The sequence below is a fragment of the Bos grunniens genome, chromosome 17 (assembly GCF_055505025.1).
Source record: "Bos grunniens cultivar Pamir isolate PY7600 chromosome 17, Bosgru_T2T1.0, whole genome shotgun sequence".
In the NCBI taxonomy this organism is placed as follows: Eukaryota; Metazoa; Chordata; class Mammalia; order Artiodactyla; family Bovidae; genus Bos; species Bos grunniens.
In genome coordinates, this window is record NC_141181.1 from 56,221,962 (window position 1) to 56,243,509 (window position 21,548).

At 41.7% G+C, this 21,548-nt stretch overlaps 1 protein-coding gene across 1 annotated transcript in view; it reads right to left on the reverse strand.

The window, feature by feature from the left end:
• TMEM233 (transmembrane protein 233) overlaps nt 1–15,911 on the reverse strand; it is a 91,386-nt gene extending 75,475 nt beyond the window's left edge. Inside the window, exon 1 of the transcript XR_015144538.1 lies at nt 12,320–15,911. The gene's annotated coding sequence lies outside the window, so the exon portion shown is untranslated. The remainder of the gene's footprint in view (nt 1–12,319) is intronic.
• Nucleotides 15,912–21,548: the final 5,637 nt, after the last annotated feature.

A 21,548-nucleotide genomic window follows, 5' to 3' on the forward strand; every position in this document is an offset into this window, starting at 1 on the left:
AAGGGTTTGGAGGCTGTGTATAAGCAGGAAGGGTTGTAATGCTGCCCTAAATGTCTTCAATTATACATAAAGGAGTGGGTTTTCTATCACAATCCAGCAAAAAAGCTTTTCTTGGGCTCTTGGGGAATTTTTGTGCATTAAGGATTAAAACTTCCCTGGATCTTTTGGGCCAATGAAGTTACAAACTGCTCTTGGTAAGGGAAAATTTTCTCTACGGTTCTTTTGAGTAAGAGTGAGAGTGGGTTTTAAAAATTCAGAACCACAGTCAGTAGAGCCCATATTTGACCTAATCTTTCTTCTTTCTGTCTCTATCAGATGCTTCCTCCCCTGTTCCTCTTTCCATTTTTCTCTTTCTGTGCCTTTGATCTTTCTGCAAAGTGCATATGAAGCACACAGAGTTTTGAATATAACAAGGCACACACACACACAAAACAGTTTTATGATTTGTACTCTTAGGTGCTCTGCTTGTGCTTTTTCTTTTTTTTTTTTTTCCCTTACAAAAACCAGACAAAGCAGCACGGTTCCAGGAAATGGATGCAAAATTATCAGCTATAAGAATTTTCAACCATACAGTATTGGTTGACATCGGATGACTTTCTTCAGGTGACCAAAGGTTGGGAAGAGCAGAGTTTAGGCAAAGAAGAAAGAAGGTTCCCCAATACTAGGACTAGCAAAACAATGTGTGATGAATTCTCCACTTTCTGAAAGTAACCTGGCACAGACTGCTTACATCAGGAAGGTCAGGCTGGATAAACCTAACCTCTTCCTGGCTGCTCACCAGAATTCCTGAGGGAGATTTCCCAAAGAGGCAAATGATTTTTCAGCCTTGGGGTTCAAATCTTAGCACCTCTATTAAAAAAAAAAATCCTCCCTTGAGATGCAGATGAAGTCAACCTGGCTCTGGTCCCAAAAGGCATTTGGAACCAATAAATTGGCAGAACTGAAAGGTTCCTTAGAAGAGCCTGAGGACTCCCTGAGAGCCTCCCTGAATTTAGGTACCGTTTTAGGTCAAGGGTCATGCACATCAGATGGTGGATAATGGTTGTAGCCAATAGAGTGTAGCCAAAAGTGGCATGGCACATGCCTGGATGAGTCAAATCCCTGTCTCCCACTTCCTTCTTGAGTGATCTTGGATGAGTCATCTAGTCTTTCTGAACCTGTTTTCTTGCCTGTAAAATGGTACCATCCCTAACAAGGTTGCCGTAGGGATTAAAGGAGGAAATGCATGTAAAGTGCCTAGCAGAGTACCTGACACATGATAAGTGTTAAGTACTGGAATTCAAAAAAGACAAAGTTATTTTTATTGAGAGGACTTGAGGTGACACAAGATAACCTAAAACCATTGGATTGCTTCAAGTTAGAGGATGCGGCTTAAGGGTAGCCATGATCTAAGTCTAAACTCATGAAAGGGATAATGGAGAAGTTACTTGTTTACAAGAACAAATATCCTTTCACTCTTGTTCTTACCTCAGGGCTTTTGCATATTCTGTTCTCTTCAGCTGGATCGTATTTCTGATCCTCACATGGTTTTCGAGTACATTTTTTCAATTATTTTTGCTATTATTTACTTAGCATCTATCTTCCCCACTAATACATAAGCTTCATGGTAGCAGAAACCTTTCACTGCTGTACATGAGGTCTAGAACAGTGCCTAGCACATAGTAAACAGTCAGTACATACTGATCAGATGAAAGAATACTGAATGAATAAACCATGGTCAAAATAATAAATGAATAAAATATGAAGTGATAAATGGGTATAAAAGCCACGATTTTTTTTTTTATATAAAGGAACAAGGGTATCTAGAGACAAGCAATCTTAAGACTTGAAGGGACCAGTGAGATGATTAACTTCAAAGCATGCATATTTACAGGTGGTGAGTAGGAGCAGGTTTAGTATTTTACTATCCAAGTTCTTTACCATAGTTTTCTCAGTTACCAAAACTTGGGCATGTGGTCCCATGATTGCAAGGATATATGTGAAGACAACTGAATTGTGTATTTGAAATTAGGATACTGGCCATAATGGTTGTATTGACATGGAAATTATCCTTCAATAAAAAATAAAGTAAAAAAAAAAATAAATGGCTATGGGTTAGCTTATTCTACCATGTATCTTGATAATGAAAGTCTTTATTAGGGTGGTTTTTCTGTGCATCTAAATGTCTTCTACAGCATTTGGGGAATACTGTAAGTCACTTCAGTTGTGTCCGACTCTGTGCGACCCCACAGATGGCAGCCCACTAGGCTCCCCCATCCCTGGGATCCTCAAGGCAAGAACACTGGAGTGGGTTGCTGTTTCCTTCTCCAATGCATGAAAATGAAAAGTGAAAGTGAAGTCGCTCAGTCGTGTCCGACTCTTAGCGACCCCATGGACTGCAGCCTACCAGGTGCCTCCGTCCATGGGATTTTCCAGGCAAGAGTACTGGAGTGGGGTGCCATTGCCTTCTCCGATTTGGGGAATAGTAAGGGTTAATTTTCAAAAGGTGACTTACCTTGACCCCTGGAAGCCTCCTTGGCATTTAAAATTAGCCTCAATGTTTAGTGCTGCAAAGTTGAAGATATCAAGGCAGTAGCCCTAATGAGTAGATTGTATCAACAGTTAGCTTGGCTCTCTGGTGTCCCACTGGGGACGGCTGCACCCTCTACTTTGTCTCACTGGTTGAACAGGAGGGGTCCAGGACAGTCATAAATGCCCACATGCTCTCAGTTCAGACATCTGGGCTTGAAACCTTCTCTCACAGAAGAGACAGAGGCGTCTATCATTCACTCACTCATTCATTTACTTAGCAGAGTCTCAAATGGCTACTGTTATGGGCTGCTTTGTGCTCTGCCCCCAACAAATTCATATGTCGAAGTCCTAACCCCCAGGACTACAGAATGGGATGGTATTTAGAGACAGGGTCTTCAAAGAGATGATTAAGGTCATTAGGGTGGGCCCTAACCCAGTATGACTGGTGTCCTAATGAAAGAAGGAAATCTGGACACAGACACACAGAGAGAAGATCAGGTAGAAACACAAGGAGAAGATGGTCATCTACACGTCAATGAGAGAAACCTCAGAAGAAACCAACCCCACCAACAAAGGAATTTCAGCCTCCGGAATAATGAGAAGACAGATTCCTGTGTTTAAACCTCTCAGTCTATGGTACTTTATTACAGCAGCCTGAGTCAATACATTTACCCTATGCCAGGCACTGGGGACATGGAGGTAGTAACAGATAAAACCTAATCCAGACCAATGGGGAGCTCATCGGTTTGTGTTCCTGTGAGTTCAACTGGAGTCACTGAAACAGGAAGAGCCAACTGGCCCTTGCCTCTACCCACGTACCCAGAACTTCCAGATTATGGCAAGGGATCCTCCATTTCTGTGTGGTAGACTCTGGTGGTGTGTCACATAAGCTTGCAGGCAGGTCTGCCAGCTTCAGTCACTATGTCAAGTCTCCTGTGCTTGAACCCATCAGCTCTGGTACTCTGCTGTGCAGCCATCTGGGTGTACCCCATTGCTGCTGGTCCTATCCTGAAACCCTGATTTCCATGCCAAAGGTACAAGTTCCTAATCCTGCCCACAGCTTGAAGTGCTACCATGGTAACCTCTGATCAGTGAAGAAGTGGGGAGGATGCCTTCTATCTCCTGACTGTGAATCTAAATCTCATAGCATCCTTTGTGAAAATGGGATATGCAGTGAATGGGGTGAGAAGGGGTCAATATTCTTTCTCCATGTAAATATCTGATTAACATAGCACCGTTAATAATTTGTCATGAGTCAAATATCTAAATACATGTGGGTCTGTTCCACTGGTTGGCCTACTAATTTCTCCTTGCAGAAGTACCGGATTGTTGAAATTTCTTTAACTACATGAGTCTTGTCTGAAGAATCTACTTTGTGTTTCTTTTAGTGAATGTATTCCTCCAGCTTTTGCTAATATGTATATATTTAACTTTCATTGTTTCAACATAATTTATGTTGTTCAGTTCAGTCGCTCAGTCGTGTCTGACTCTTTGCGACCCCAAAATAATCTCAAAGTTATGGGAAAGTTGGAAGAACAGCAAAAACGTCTGTTATCTCCTTTACTCAGATTCTCAACATTTTAACATTTCACTCCATTACTTCATTATTCTCTTTTTCTTTCTATAATGTCTCTGTGTGTGTGCAAACTCATTATCATTAGTTTTTATGAATCACCTGAACATAAGCTACAGATGTGTTGCTTTATCCCCTCTAAATTCTCCTGTATTTCTCCAAACAAGAACAGTCTCCTATGTAATCACCATACAACCCTTCAAGTAAGGACATCAACCCTGGTGCAACACTGCCATCTCACCTACAGATCCTGTCCCAATAGGTGGTCCTGACTGCATCTAGAACAGGCACTGAATTTTGTTATCAAGTCTCCTTCAATCTGGAATAGTTCTTCAGCTGTCTCTTATATCCTTGACCATTTTCTGATTTAAAATTTTTTGCTGAGTTTGTCTTATGGACCGGAATATAATCTACCTTGGTCAATATTCCATGAGCACTAGGAAAAAAAATGTGTTTATTTTACTGTTGCTGGAGTCTTATATATATGTCAATTAAATACTGTTGCATGAGTGGTCCAGATTTTCTGTATCCTTGCTGATTTTCTTTTAGTAATTCTATTGCTGAGAAGAGGATGTTGAAGTCCTAACATCAACGGTGGTTTTTTTTATTTCTCCTCTCATCTATCGTGAGGTTCTACTGTTTGATGTGCACATAATTAAAACTGTTAGGTCTTCCTGATGAATTCTTTTCTCATTATGTAATGTCTTTGTTTCTAGTAATTTTCTTTGCTCTAAGGCCTTTTTCTGATATTACAGTCATTTCTCCCTTTAAAAAATTAATGTTTGTATAGTATATATTTTTTTATCCTTTTAATTTAACCTATGACACTGCACTTGAAGTGAGTTTCTTGAAGGCAGGATATAGTTGATCTTGCTTTGTTGGCTGCTTTGCCAAGCTGCCAGTTTCTGCCTTTTAATTGGTATATTCAGATCATTTAACATTTAAGACAATAAGTCTTCCATTGACTATGTGGTTTCTGTTTGCTTCCCTATTGCTCATTTCTTGCTTTCCTATATGTTATTTGAATACTTTTAAAGATTCCACTTAGTGCTTTTAGAAGTATCTCTTCACACAGCTTTTGTAGTGACTGCTTCGGAAAACTCCATTTATCTATCTACACACATATAAGTTATATGTGTTTATAATAAATTTTAGTATATAAAGGATGTGTAACATTCAGTTTACAAATAATTAAAAGCACAATATTCTTTATTGTAAACTCCAAATACCCAATTAATTCTCACAGAATCCTTTTGTTGATTTTCATCAAACTCTTGTACTCTTAGTCTATGATTGCACTGATGAATGAGTGTAGCTTTGACAATAATGTTAGCTGACATTTTTGCTTAGGTTAATGAGAGAGGCAAAAATGAAAGGATCAAAACTTGTGCAAATTTCACTTTTTGTCAATGATATGAGCAACTTTTTGAATTGGAGAACAGTTTCAAATATGGGAAGAATATTTCCTTTTTTTGTTATTCATAATGTGATGACTACTTTTAATTTGTATTATTGCTTTTTTCCCAGCTCTGTTGAGATATTGTTGACATGCTATGTTGTATCAGTTTAAGGTGTACAATGTGAGGATTTAATATAAATATATATTGAGAAGTGGTTGCCACGATAAGGTTATTAACACATCCTTCATCTCATAGAATATCATTTTTTTGTTGTTATGGTGAGAACATTTAAGATCTATTTTCTCAGCAACTTTCAGGTGTTCAACACTGCTAACTACTGTCACCATGCTGTACATTAGATCCCCAGAACTTATACCTGGAAGTCTGTATTCTTTGACCGATATCTCATTTCCCCCAGGCCCAGATCCTGAAATTATCAATATACTCTCTACTTCTGTGAATTCGGTTCTTTGAGATTCCAAATATAAGTGAGATTATACACAACTTGTCTTGCTTATTTCACATAGGATAATGTACTCTAGCTTCATTCATACTGTCAAAAAATTCAAGTGGCAGGACTGCCATTTTTATGGCTGAATTATATTCATACACACATTTATCTATACACACATACACACACATATATATGAAAAATGTGGGGGCTAGAGGCAGTCAAAGTTTGCATATAATTTTAGAGTAGGTCTTCCGTATCTGCAGTTCATCTGTGGATTCAACAAGCAGCAGATTGTGCTGTACTGTAGTATGTATTGAAAAAAAATCTGTCTGTAAATGAACCCATACAGTTCAAAACCATGCTGTTCAAGGGTCAATGGAATATACATATGTGTGTGTGTGTGTGTATATATATATATATACACTCATTTGTAAAGCCTTGGAAAGTGCTCACATTTCCATGACAATATTTTAAGCCTATTTTTATATCCCACAAATCAAGTATTACTATTATGTTCATTTTTATAGATAGTATTTGTTTATATTTACCTATTTACCAATGTCTTTGGTATTATACCTTCCTATATTTCAGATTTTCCTTATGGGATTACTTTTCTTCTTTATGAAATATATCTTTCAGGATCTTTATTAGTGGGATCTATTGGGAATAATGGCGTAGGAAATGGCAACTTACTCCAGTACTCTTGCCTGGAGAACTCCATGGAAAGAGCTCGGTGGGCTGTAGTCCATAGGGTCACAAAGGGCTGGACACGACTGAGCACTGGGAATAAACTATTTCAGTTTTTGATTTTTGGAAAATGTCTGTATGTAGTCCACATTCTTGGAAGACAGCTTTTTCAGAGAGCACAATACTAGTTTGACAGTTATTTCTGCTTTGTATTTTAAGGCTGTTATTTCACTCACAGCTGGCTTTCATTGTTACTGGTAAGATGCGTGCTGTCTGTTTACTTGCCTTTTCTTTACAAATGACCTTCTTTCCTTCTGGCTGCTTTTAAGGTTTTTGTTTTGCTATTTGTAATTGTACCATGATGCATAACATATAGTAAGTAAGACCTTTATCTGCTCTGGTTGGGATTTGCTGGGCTTCTTAATCTCCAGATCCACATTTTTTATTCATTTTGAAAAACCACAACCATCCTATCTTCAAATGTCATGTTTTCTATTCTATTCTTTACATAAATTTTGATTAGATATTTGTTCAGCCCTCTTATCTATCTTCTGTGTCACTTGATATTTATTTCATAAATTTTATCTGTCTCCATGTGGCTTTCTGGGTAATTTCTTCAGAATTTTTTAGTTAGATCAATTTTCTACTTAGCTATGTTTAAATTGCCTTTTAGCCCATCCTCTGGGTTTTAAATTACCAGAATAAAAAATTTCTAATAGTTCCATTTCCTTACTGTTCAGAATTTCCTGATTATATAAGCAGGTTAGTATTTTTTTGTCCACTTTTTCCCCCCTTACATTTTGTTAATAAATTTTATTTTTTTTTTAATTAACACACAGAAAAACTGGCTCTGGGGACTGTTCAGCTCTAGGAATTTTAACATATGCATAGATCTGTGTAATGACCATGACCACGAGTCTTATCACTCTGAAAAAATCCCTTGTGCTATCCATTTGTAGTCACATTCTTCCCCACTCTTTCCACTTACTCCCACACTCCCTGGAGTCCAAGATGAGCCTGAGAGGATTTCTTGGCTCATGTGACCGAAAACATCCCCAAACGGGTGCTATTTCTTTTGACAGTGTCATCCTAATGGGTGTGAGGTGGTAACTTATTGTGTGGTCAATGTTTTTATCATGTGTCTGGCACTTTGCCTGGAGAATGAAATGGCAACCCACTCCAGTATTCTTGCTTGGAGAATCCCATGGACTGGAGGCTGTCAGGCTCCTCTGTCCATGGGGTCGCAAGAGTTGGACACAACTTAGCAACTAAACCACCACCAGGCACTTTGCTAGTATAGCACAGGGAACAGGTTTGGGGCTTGTGGGTATAAAACACATACAAGTGACTAACTACAGTTGTGCAAATTGCTCCAAAGAAGTTGAAGGGCCAGGCTGGAGTGCCTGACTAATTCCTGGAAAAGGAACATCTCTTAAAGACATGGTAGCTACCTCCCATGCATTCTCTTTGGAAGTGGAACTTGTCATGCTGCTCCATTAACAGGCTTCTGGGGAGGTAGCCTTTTGGCTGCTCAGTTTTTAGAGGCCCACAGATTTTTTTTCTGAGCACACATCAGCTTTTGGGACTGGGTTTTGCCAAACATCTTCAAAGGCCCCCAGAGAGCTCTTAATCTGGCAAACAGTTTTCCAGCAATAAACAGGGCAGTGTTTCCTGCCTAGATACCTATTATACTTGTATCTCCCCACCCAGAAAGAGTCACTTTTAGCCAGATGTTCCCTGGTTGGGGCAAGATGCTCTGCTGACCCAAGGCCACCTGGTTTTCTGTGATTCCCACTTGTCAACTTGTGACCAGAACCTGGACGACCATTGAGGGGAAGGCAGTAGTAACTGGGGCCAGGAGACATGGAGGATGACTGCTGTGTTTAGGTGCCTTTTAAAGATACTCTTTAATAAAGTGCAAGGATTGAACTTTATGATCCCTTATTTGGCATTTGGTGAGTTTTGAGAGGAGGTGATTAGGTCAGCTGTTTCAACACTTTCTCTAAAAAGAGACAGATAAAATGGATGATGTTCATAGGCTGACATCACCCATAGCCAAGCTCAATTCTTGGAAAAGTAGCTGCAATACCACTCTCTCCTTTACCCCTCAGAAAGTCCACTGGAAAGTTTAATTACTGGGTTTGCCAAAAAGTTTGTTCTGGTTTTCCTGTAATAGCTTACAGGGAAAAAAAAAAAAAACCCAAATGAACTTTTAGGCCAACCCAATATAAGTGTAATACTATTATAGTGAAACAGATTTAACATAGCACCTGATACTTAGCAAATTCTCAAAACTAATTCTCTCTAAAATAACTTAAAGTAATATTTTAAATTATTATTATTTATATTTAAGATTAACTGACAATTTACGATAGCCAAGGGCTTCCCTGGTGACTCATATGGTAAAGAGTCCACCTGCAATGCAGAAGACCCAAGTTTGATCCCTGGGTCAGGAAGATCCCCCTGGAGAAGAAAATGGTTACCCACTCCAGTATTCTTGCCTGGTGAATCCCATGGACAGAGGAACCCTGGAGTCCATGGGGTCACAAAGTGTCAGACATGAATGAGCAACTAATACACACAGGATAGTCACACTACATGCCAGAAGCCAAATCCAGTCCGGCACTTGCTTTTAGATAACCTGTGAGCTAAGAATAATTTCTGAAATTAGTTAAAAAAAAAAATTCTGTGATACATGAAAACTGTATGCAATTCAAATTTCGGTGTCCGTAAATAAAGCTTTACTGGGATTCAACAATGCCTAGTTTCGCTTATGCACTGGCTGTGGCTGCTTTCACACTACAGCGGCAGAGTACTTGTGACATACCATAGGACCCAAAACCTAAAATATGTACCATCTGGTCATTTATAGAAAAAGTTTGTTGACACTTTCTCAGATTCTTATCTCTATTGGAATCAACTTCATATTTGTATCCAGTTGTTGTATCTGCACTTTGCACCATTTAGCCAATAAAGGATGGAAAGTATCCAAGAAAAAGGCTCAAATACCACAAACTAGCGTGAGCTACCTAGGGTTCCTTCTCGCATCGGGTACATGACTACTGGAAAAATCACAGCTTTAACTATCTGGACCTTTGTTGGCAAAGTGATGTCTCTCCTTTTTAATACACTGTCTAGGTTTGTCATACTTTGTTCCAAGGAGCAAGTGTCTTAATTTCATGGCTGCATTCACTGTCTGCAGTGATCCTGGAGCCCAAGAAAATAAAATCTGTCACTGTTTCCATTTTTTCCCTTTCTATTTGCCAGGAAATAATGGGACCGGATGCCCCTGCTTAATTCTCTAAACAATTAGATCAAATCTGTAAGAGGTGGGCTGCCTCTGGGCAGTGGTAGCTGCTACAACCCTTCAAAAGGAGGCTGAACAGTTAACCGATTGCTGTTTGACTTGACACCAGGTTCAGACTCTGGCAAGTTCTAAGGGAAGAGAACGGGTTTCCTACAGAAGGTCGATTTGAGCTCAGGTTATACTTTCAGACAACGCAGTGGTTACCATAAAAATCTAAATACGCTAAATCCTGCCCCCCACCACAGAAATGGGGCCCCTGGAGCATGATTATATAGAAGCCACAGATATGATCTATTCCTGTCGCTGCGACACAGGAAAGGGAATGTCAAGGGGGAATGGTTCACAGACAGAAGTGGTTTTATGGGAAAAGGAAAAAGGCTGCTGGAATACACAGTGACCTCCTAAACCCAAGTCATGGAGGCATAAACCTATCTCCAGGGACTTCTGCCCCAGAAGCCAGGCTGAGAGCCTGAACCCAAGACTTAGGGCTCGGAACAGGGAAGATATTAAAAGTTTTCACACATTCCTGGTATGCATATACCATTCTACATGCGCACAGGGCTTTGGGGAAGAAAGAGATACACTTACTGCAGAGAATAAACAGGCAATTGTGGCTTCAGCATACGGAAACTCTTAGAAGCTACGCAGATTCCAAAAGAAGTGGCAATGATTCACCATCGGGGTCACCAAGAGCGGGTGCAGAGGTGATAAAGGGAAACAAGATGGTTGCAACTGCCAAAACAGCAGGCCTAGAACTGGTAACTTGGCAACTAACTCTCATACCTTAAAGTCCAGATCCATCCAATTATTCTCCAATCTATACAAAGGAAGAATGAGAAAAAGCCCTAGAATGCGGCTTCAACAGAGGTCTGGGAGGCCTTGGGTGGCTAGTTAATGAAAATGAGCAGTACTTCTTTCCCCCAACTGCAGCTTGTCAAGCCATCAGGGAGGCTCATCTTGGAACTCAGTAGGGAAGCAAAGCCCTTTAAAACTGGTTATTTGAGATCAGGGTAACTTCTGGAATGAAACATACAATCAGTCTGGAGAGCTGAGACCAGCTCCATCTGCACACAAACAACCCAACACCAGACCCCATATAAGGAGGCCCCCAGATAAGGCCCATTCAGACCAGAGAAACATGTTCTGGGAAAGACTGGCGGATTTCACTGTCATGCCCAGAATACCTGGCAATTTCAGGCACCTCTGGGTGCTGGCAGACACATTATCTGGGTGGGACAGGAAAGTGTATCCTGCTAGAAGTGAAACAGCAGCTCAAGTAGCTAAAGGCACTACTAAAAGAAATAATCCCACCCCTGCCACCCTGGTCTGGGTTCCAGGATCCTTGTAAAGTGATAGTGGTCCAGCATTTGTGTCTCAAGTGACTAAGTGAATGAGTGCCCTGGTCATAAAGTGGACCTTGCACTCAGCTTGGAGACTCCAATCTTTCGTGAAAGTTGAGGGAGCCAATCAGACCTGAAAATGAACCTCAGGTGGGCTGTGCCAGGAGACTCGGAAAAATTAGATGCAGCTGCTTCCAACTGCCCGGCTCGCAAGCAGCTAGCCCCAAACAGTCAGGTAAAGTTCAGTGTGTTAGAGCTCACAGATAGAAAACCCATTCCTCAAGCTTGAGACAAGGGACACCTGAGCCCCCCGAAATGGAACAACTCAAACGTGCCCTCCAGGCGAGACAAACTCCAAAAGCTCTCATGGAATGTGGTGACCAGCTGCTTCCCTGTATTGGGACCTGGGTGTACCTAAAAACCTGGAAACCCAGCTCGCCCCCAAGTGGACTGACCCCACTTTACATCCCACCCATCTGCCCTGAAGTTGCAGGGGTCACTCTGGGGCTGCAACACATTCGAAGGAAAAGGCCCCGAAGCCCCAACCTCTAGCCAGGCAACCTGGGATCACAGCCCCCTCGACTACTTATGCAAACCTCTGACTTTAAGCTTCTTCTCCAAGAAAACAAAACACAACCAAAGCTTGACCAGGAAGAGTCCACCGCGGCAGCAAGCCTCCACACCACAGCAGGCTTGCCTGCAAGCCGAAGACCGAGAGAGCTTCACTTTTAGGAAAAACCTGCGACCATGTGCTGCTGCTAATCTCTGGGCCACGCACTCTCAATTGTCAGGCTTCCTTTGTCTCGCAGTAGACAAACTGAGGCCGCTCCGGGGATAAACAGTCAAGGCCGAGACCTACTGACCACCCTACAGGCCTGAAGGCAGCTAGGGCAATTCTAGGGGCGTTCAGGGGGAGCTCTGCACCTCCACAGAAGATGCCCTAAGCCCTGAGGGCCCCCTGACAGTGAGGAGCAGGACAACGAAAGACAAGCGGAGGCCTTTGTCACCCGCAAAGCCCGTGAACAATTCCAAGGAAATAAGTCTAACCTTTTTTCCTTAGAATTTGGTCTGGTTTCACTTCCTCCACGGAGGGAGCTGCAGGCGCCTGGCAGACGCCTTACTCCAGGCACTTCAGGCCAGACCTCCTAGTGCAAAATGGCGGCGCGATTTGCAGAGATGTTGCCCACATGGCACTGAGCAGGGGGGGAGCTGTGAACAGCGCATGCGCCTGACCTGTGAGAGCCCCGCCCCTTCTGCTGACCTGGGTGCTATAAAGTGGCTCCCAACCACAGCCTGTCCTGAGTGCCTATCCTCTAGAGCTGGGGTTTACATGTCTCCATTCTGTGGACTAAAAAAGATGAACAACGTGAAAGTTGTGAGTTAAATTCTATTTGGGACAAAATGAGGATTGCAGCCAAGGAGACAGCACCTCAGATAGCTTTGAGAAACTGCTCCCAACAGTGGGAGAAGGTCAATATGTATGGTTTTGGCGAAAGGGGAGCTTGGTGCAATCAAGCACTTGTCTTACAAAAGGTTTTCTACTAATCACGAGGAGCTGATGTCACCATGAGATTGATTGCTTTTCTAGATATGAGGAGATGCAAGGATTGGGATCAATTCCTAAAAATATCTAACTATCTAAAGACATGTTCCACTAGTTTCCTGGAGCATAAAGTATCTCATTCTCCACCCTGAACTCCCTCAGGGTGTATTGCAGGTCAACAGCTGCAGCAGCACAGGATTCAACTCCTACAGAGTCAAATGGCAAATGAATTGGTAGTTGACAATTCTTTGATCAAACAATTAAAGCTTTCGTTTGTTTCTGAACCAAACTGGGCCTGCTTCTGTTGGCTGGAACAATACCGGGCAATCAATACCTGACTTGAAAAGGACAGAACGAGCCATCTACTTGCCTTCATTCTTCCTTTTCCGTGCCCACAGCCTGGGTTCCTTCCCTGACTCCAGCTCGCTCTGCTGTATAATAATGATCTCCATTGCCCTCAGGATTGGGGGCAAAGGAGGTGAGGGAATGAGGACAGGACAGACACGGGTACAGTTTGGTGACTTCCTCTTCCTGGAAATATTCTGAGTGCCTGCCTTAGTGATGGCAGGTTATTCTGAGCTCCTGAGTCTATGGGGGGTGTAATGATGTTATTAATATCCTCTGTGCTAAGTGGGCACAGATGGACAAAGCAGGTACCTAGGAAGCTGGAGGAAGGCAAGGGAGGCACTGGTGGGTTCACAGGCTGAGCAAAGCACTCTGATGTTGTGCTACTGGTGTCTGGAGTTAGCCTCTGACTGTGAGATCCTTCTGGGGACCACGGCCATGATCAAAGAACCAGTGGAGTTGGCAGTGGGTGGTGGTGATGGGTATTGCTGGTGGCGAGAATGGTACCTTTTAATGTCTCACTTTGCCATTTTTCTTATGGTGAAAGTCATAAAACCACTGCATATTTTTAAAAAAATAAGAAAAAAAAAGGTTGGATCTCATCATCAAGCAATTTCACTGAACAGTATCTATAGAGATGCACCTATGATTTTTTCTAGATTCTAGGAATAAAGGGAAAGAAAGAAGGACTCTTTCTTTCCTGGAATTTAAAAACAGATGAACAAGTGGATAAGGCATTTTCAGAAAGTATTAAGGGCAATGAAGAAAATTAAATAGAGCACAGAGAGTAACTTCTTGGGAGTTTAGAAGAATGACCATTAATCACATTTTCATGTGCATGCTTTTTCAGGGTCTCTTTCCCCTCAGTATCTGCCCTCCTGAGCTATGCTTTTTCAGGGTCTCTTTCCCCTCAGTATCTGCCCTCCTGAGCTAACTATATATCATCTATCTGAGAATGGGATCATGATGTACATTCTGTATTGTAACCTTATTTTTTTTCACTTGATATATTGTGAATATCTTTTGGTTTCATTACTTATTCATTTGCATCTTTTTTTATGGATGTGGAGCAATTATTCAGACAGGCTGTACCACACTTACATGACCCTTATGACTGTACTTGGGTTGCTTCCAGTGTGCTGAAGGGATGATATCTCTGGGGTCTGTCCTTTACCTTCCATCATCACTGTCGCCTCCCTGGCTCAGGCTCACACTGACCCTCACTTGGACCATTGAAATAGCCTTCTAACTGGTGCTCTGTCTCCATTGTACACTCTTCTGAGCAGACTTTATATATCTGATAATGACACTTTTCTGCCTCCAAACTATCATTGGCTCCCTTTGTGTACACAATAAAGCCTCAACACCATAACTTTATCACTCTTGGGTTGTGCACCAATAAAACCGGATGGCTTGAATAAAACACGTGAAAAGATGCATATGCATAACATTCTTAGGTATTAGGGAAATGCAAACCAAACCACAATGAGGTACTACTTCATACTTACTAGGATGGATATAAATACATATTCCAATATATGGGGTGATGTATTGAAACATTACAAGTATTGATAAGGATGCAGAGAAACTTGAACCCTTGTAACATTGTTGGTGGAAATATAAAGTCTTTGTGGGACACATTTTTGCCATTCCTCAGACAGTTAACATAGAATTACTGTGGTTCCTAGGAATTCCTCTTTTAGGTACATACCCAAAGGAACTTAAAACAGAGACTAGAACAGATACTTGTATGTTGGTGTTCACTGTAACACTATTCACACTAGATAAAAGGTGGAAACCCCTTCACGGATCACAGCCTTGTCATGGCAAACAGGCTTGTGTAACTCAATGAAGTTATGAGCCATGCCCTACAGGGCCACCCAGGATGAATGGGTCATAGTGGAGAGTTCTGACAAAACATGGACCACTGGAGGAAGGAATGGCAAACCACTCCAGTATTCTTGCTGTGAGAATCCAATGAATAGTATGAAAAGGCAAAAAGATATGACACTGGAAGATGAGCCCCCCAGGTTAGAAGGTATACAATATGCTAATAGGGAAGAGCAGAGGGCAATTACTAATAGCTCCAGAAAGAATAAAGTGGTTGGGTCAAAGTGGAAACGACACTCAGTTATGGATGTGTCTGGTGGTGAAAGTAAAGTCCGATGCTGTAAAAACAATATTACATAAGAACTTGGAATGTTAGGTCCATGAATCAAAGTAAAGTGGACATGGTCAAACAGGAGATGGAAATAGTGAACATCTTAGGAATCAATGAACTAAAATGGATAGGAATGGATGAATTTAATTCAGATGACCATTATATCAACTACTGTGGGCAATATTCCCTTAGAAGAAATGGAGTAGCCCTCAAAGTCAACAAAAGAATCTGAAATGCAGTACCTGGGTACAATCTCAAAAATGACAGAATGATCTCAGTTGGTTTCCAAGGCAAACCATTCAACAACAGAGTAATCCAGATCTATGCCCCAACCACTGATGTCAAAGAAGCTGAAATTGAATGGTTCTATGAATACCTACAAGAACTAGAACTGGAAATAACACACACACGCACAAAAGATGTCCTTTTCATCATAGGGGATTGGAATGCACAACTAGGAAATCAAGAGATACCTGGAGTAACAGGCAAGTTTGGCCTTGGAGTACAGAATGAAGTAGAGCAAAGGCTAACAGAATTTTGTCAAGAGAACATGCTAGTTATAGTAAACACAACTTTTCAACAACCCAAGAGACAGCTCTACACATGGACATCACCAGATGGTCAATATCAAAATCAGATTGATTATATTCTTTGCAGCCAAAGATGGAGAAGCTCTATATAGTCAGCAAAAACAAGACCTGGAGGTGACTATGGCTCAGATCATCAGCTCCTTACTGCACAATTCAGGCTCAAATTGAAGAAAGTAGGGAAAAACACTAGGCCATTAAGGTATGACCTAAATCAAATCCCTTATGATTATACAATGGAAGTGATGAATAGATTCAAGAGGTTAGATCTGGTAAAGAGAATGCCTTAAGAACTGTGGATAGAAATTTGTTAACACTGCACGGGAAGCAGTGACCAAAATCATCCCCAAGAAAAGAAATGCAAGAATGCAAAGTGATTGTCTGAGGAGGCTTTACAAATAGCTGAGGAAAGAAGAGAAGCAAAAAGCAAGAAAGAGAGGGAAAGATATGCCCAACTGAATGCAGAGTTCCAGAGAATAGCAGAGAGATAAGAAGACCTTCTTAAGTGAACAATGCAAAGAAGTTGAGGAAAACAACAGAATGGGAAAGACAATGAGAAAGAATAGAGACCTCTTCAAGAAAACTGGACATATCAACGGAACATTTCACGCAAGGATGGGCAGGATAAAGGACAGCAATAGTAAGGACCTAAGAGAAGCAGAAGATATTAAGGAGAGGTAGCAAGAATACACAGAAGAACTATGCAAAAGAGTAGCCTTGGATAACCACAATGGTGTGGTCACTCACCTAGAGTCAGACATCCTGGAGTGTGAAGTCAAATGGGCCTTAGGAAGCATTACAACAAACAAAACTAGTAGAGATGATGGAATTCCAGTTGAGCAATTTCAAATCCTAAAAGTTGATGCTGTTAAAGTACTGCACTCAATATGCCAGCAAATTTGGAAAACTCAAAAGTGTCCTCAGAATGAAAAAGTCACTTTTCATTCCAAACCCAAAGAAGGACAATGCCAAAGAATGTTCAAACTACCACACAATTGTACTCATCTCACATGCTAGCAAAGTAATGCTCAAAATTCTCCAAGCGAGGCTTCAACCGTACGTGAGCTGAGAACTTCCAGATGTACAAACTGGGTTTAGAAAAGGCGGAGGAATAAGATATCAAATTGCCAAAATTCATTGGATCATAGAAAAAACAAGAGAATTCTAGAAAAACATCTGCTTCATTGACTACGCTAAAGTCTTTGACTGTGTGGATCACAACAAATGTGGAATTCTTAAAGAGATGTGAATACCAGACCACCTTGCCTGTCTCCTGAGAAACTTGTATTCTCAATCAAGTCAGGAAGTAACAGAACATTACACGGAACAAGGGACTGGTTCAAAATTGGGAAAGGAGTATGAGAAGGGTGTATATTGTCACCCTGCTTATTTAACTTATATGCACAGTACATCATGTGAGATGCTGGGCTGGATGAATTACAAGCTGGAATCAAGATTCCCAGGAGAAATATCAACAAGCTCAGATATGCAGATGACACCACTCTAATGGCAGAAAGTGAAGAGGAACTAAAGAGCCTCTTGATGAGGGTGAAAGAGGAGAGTGAAAAAACTGGCTTAAAATTTAACATTCAAAAAACAAAGATCATGGTATGTGGTTCCATCACTTCATGGCAAATAGATGGGAAAAAAGTGGAAGCACTGACAGATTTTATTTTCTTGGGCTCCAAACTCACTGGGGATGGTGACTGCAGCCATGAAATTAAAAGATGCTTGCTCCTTGGAAGGAAAGCTACGACAAACCTAGACAGCATATTAAAAAGCAGAGACATCACTTTGCCAACAAAGGTCTGTATAGTCAAAGCTATGGTTTTCCAGTAGTCATGTATGGATGTGAGAGCTGGACCATAAAGAAGGCTGAACACCAAAGAACTGATGCCTTCAAGTTGTGGTGCTGGAGAATACTCTTGAGAGTCTCTTGAACTGCAAGGAGATCATACCAGTCAATTCTAAAGGAAATCAACCCTGAACATTCTTCAGAAGGACTGATGCTGAAGCTGGAGCTCCAATACTTCGGCCACCTGATGTGAAGAGCCAATTCGTTGGAAAAGATCCTGATGCTCGGAAAGATTGATGGCAAAAGGAAAAGAGGGCAACAGAGGATGAGATGGTTAGATAGCATCACTGACTCAATGGACATGAATTTGAGCAAACTCCAGGAGACAGTGAAGGACAGGGAAGCCTGGCGTACTGCAGTCCACGGATCACAAAGAGCTGGACATGACTTAGTAACTGAACAACAACAAAAAAGGTGGGGAAAGACCCAAGTGTCCCTAACAGATAAACAAAAAGTGATATATACACACAATGCAATATTATTCAGCCATACTTAAGAATATAGTTCAGGTTCATGCTACCACATGGATTAACCAAAAAAAAAATTGAGTATATAAATCAGACACAAAAGGATAGATGTTATATCATTTCACTTATGTGAAATATATAAAATAAGCAATCCATAGAAACGGAAGGTAGACTAGAACTGACCATGTTCCAGAGATTGGAGAGTTGTTGTTTAATGGGTACAGAGTTTTCGTTGGGAGGATGAGAAGGTTTTCATAGTGGTTATGGCTGCACAGCAGTGTGAATGCGATTAATGTGAATGAATTATGTGCCTAATAAGGGTAAGGTGGCCAATTTCATGCCATGTATACTTGGCCACACAGACAAGCACACAGCACTGGGTGGCTTGTCCACCCCCGCTTCTGTGCTTTTAGTCACAAAGTTGGTTCTTCTTGGTGCACATTTTGTTTTTCCTAACATTTCTGCCTGTTGAAATCCCATTTCATTTTCAAGTCCTACCTTAAATGCTACCTCCTTCCTTGATGACGTTCCTAACTTATTGCCCCTCCAATCAAATCAATGTGATGTTTAATTTGTTCGGGCTTTGGGAATTCTCTATACATTTCTTTTGGGCTGTTTTCTTAGGTCCCTGTTAGACTATAATATGGGGCTTCTACCGATTGCTTATTTTATATATTTCATATAAGTGAAATGATATAACATTTATCCTTTTGTGTCTGATCTATAATGTTTTTGTGGTTAATCCATGTGGTAGCATGAGCTAGAACTATATTTGTATGTATGGCTAAATAATATTCCATTGTACGTATATATTGCATTTTGTTTATTTATCTATTAGCGACACTTGGATTTTTCCCATCTTTTCTGTTGGTCACAGGGACCCCCTGTTCATCTTTGCATAATTCACTCAACAAATATGTATTGAGCCCATGCTGTGTACCAGCTTGGCACATAATGCCAATATATGGTAAAAGTTAAAATAATGTTAGACTGAGTTGAAATGTCGTAAGTGGTCTGAACCCCAAATCCTCAGAGGAATTTCATAGTGGTGTAACTTTAAGGAGGAGCCACTTTCCTCCATACTTAAAAGACTTGTGGCTTTCATTTCTGGAGGTAGTCAGCTATAGGCTTCCCTGGGGACTCAGATGGTAAAGAATCCACCTGCAATGTGGGAGACTTGGGTTTGATCCCTGGGTCAGGAAGATCCCCTGGAGAAGGGCATGGCAACCCACTCCAGTATTATTGCCTGGAGAATCCCATGGACCAGGGAGTCTGGCAGGCTATAGTCCATGGGGTCACGAAGAGTCAGACACGCACACATGTGGAAAACCCATTATGCCTTGCTGTTACCTCCATCATTCATCAGTCAGCTGTGACAGGCTGTTTTTCCTTTCTTCCGGTAAAATATATTACCCATCTTTGGGGAAATTGTTTTCCTTTTCCCTTCCTCCAACTCCAACCCATGTACTTGAGTGAGCTGCCATGTTCTTATGCGATTTCACTCTCTTGGTCACTATTATTTGGTCCAAGGTGGACACTTAACCCAAGCTGGGCCAATTAGAGCTTTTCCCTGGAATTAAAAAAACCAGAACAGAGGAGGAGAGCCTGGGGGAGACCAGAAGCCATACTGCCATCTGTGTAAGAGGAAGGCTTGTAGCAGGACAGTGTATGGCTGATGCACAGACAGAAAGGGCCCTGGTACCAGCTGCATTCAAAGATCCAGGCATGTTTTTGTCCATCCTCTAGCTCGCTGTTTCAATCCTTCATTGTATTCCAACAAATTTCTAAATTAGTCTAAACTGGAATTCTGTCCCTTGGAACCTATTTGCTGCAAACTCTCTGAGCCTTGGTTTTCTCATTAAAAGGGATGATAATCCCTTTTTCATAGAATTGTTATGAATATTTTAAAAAGATATTGCATATAAAGTGTTCAAGACAGCACCTGGCATATAATAAGTGACCAATAATTGTTAACAATGATTATCATTTAAATCAGTACCCATGGTGCCTGTAGACAATGTGGGTGCTCCCTCTGAGCCTATTGAATCAGAAAAGAGTTTCGATTCTTCTTTCAGCTCTGTCCATGAGAGAAGGGTCATTCTTTGTGACTTTAGTGCCTTCGGTCCTCATTTGGCCCAGCCACGCCTCCTTCTCTGATGACAACCTGAGTTCTGAAGGGCTCTCACCATTTGCAGCCAGTTCTGGCGGAAGTGTCTCCCACCATGGGGGCCTGAGACAGATGGGTTTATCCCACACTCCAAACGGAGCCTCACCTCATTCCATTTCCATTTGGCTCCAGCTGGTAGACACCTACTGCACCGCTCCAAGGCTTAATTGCATTCTGCTTGTATGTTGCCAGACACTAAAACCTTGTTGTTGGAAGTTAAGTGTTTTGGGAAATGGGCTGTATTATTTTGCCAACCGAGGCTCTGGAAAGTTGGAACTGCTGAATGAGCCGCCAGACCTGACCTTGGTCTCCGACTGGTGCACCTGTACTTGACACGGAGGACATGTTGAATCGCTTGCTGTGAGCTCTGTGAATCGACCTGGAAGATGCCCTGCTCCTGCAGGGACATTTAGTGGCACATAGTAGGCTCTCAATTGTTCTCATAATATAAATATATTGTGAATTACTCGGGCCGTTAAAGGTAAAACAATGGCAAGCAACTAAATCATGGTTGGTGCCAGACAGGGTTTTAAGCCCTCTATGTGTACTAACTCGGTGGTTCACAAACTCTGCTGCACACTAGAATCACCTGGGTAATTTCTAAAGGTCCTAATGCTCAGACCACACCCTGTACCAATGACATCAGAGTCGGTGGGCAGCAAGAGTTTTAAGAACTCCCTGGGTGATTCGAATGTGAAGTCAAAGACAAGATTCAGTGAAGGTCCTCATATAATCCTCCCAGCCAGTCTATGACATGGGTACTGTTACCCACACTGTACTATTGAGGCAACTGGCGCACAACAGACGGGTTAAGTGACTTTCCCAAGGTCACACAGCTGGTAAGTGTCAGAGTCAGGTTTGGGAGCAGGTTACCAGGTCCCAGAGCCCAGGCTTTTAATTCTAGAGTAAAGCACTGCAACTCCATCACTACGCTTCATCCTGCAACAGAAGCCTGAGTTTCTCCTTTTACACTCTCTCCCCACCCCACAGCTTGGGGATGCCTCATCCTCTCCCGATTTCTCCTCATTGGTCTTCTCACCTTCAGTCTCATGGAGAAGGCAATGGCATCCCACTCCAGTACTCTTGCCTGGAAAATCCCATGGGCAGAAGAGCCTGGTAGGCTGCAGTCCATGGGGTCGCTAAGAGTCAGA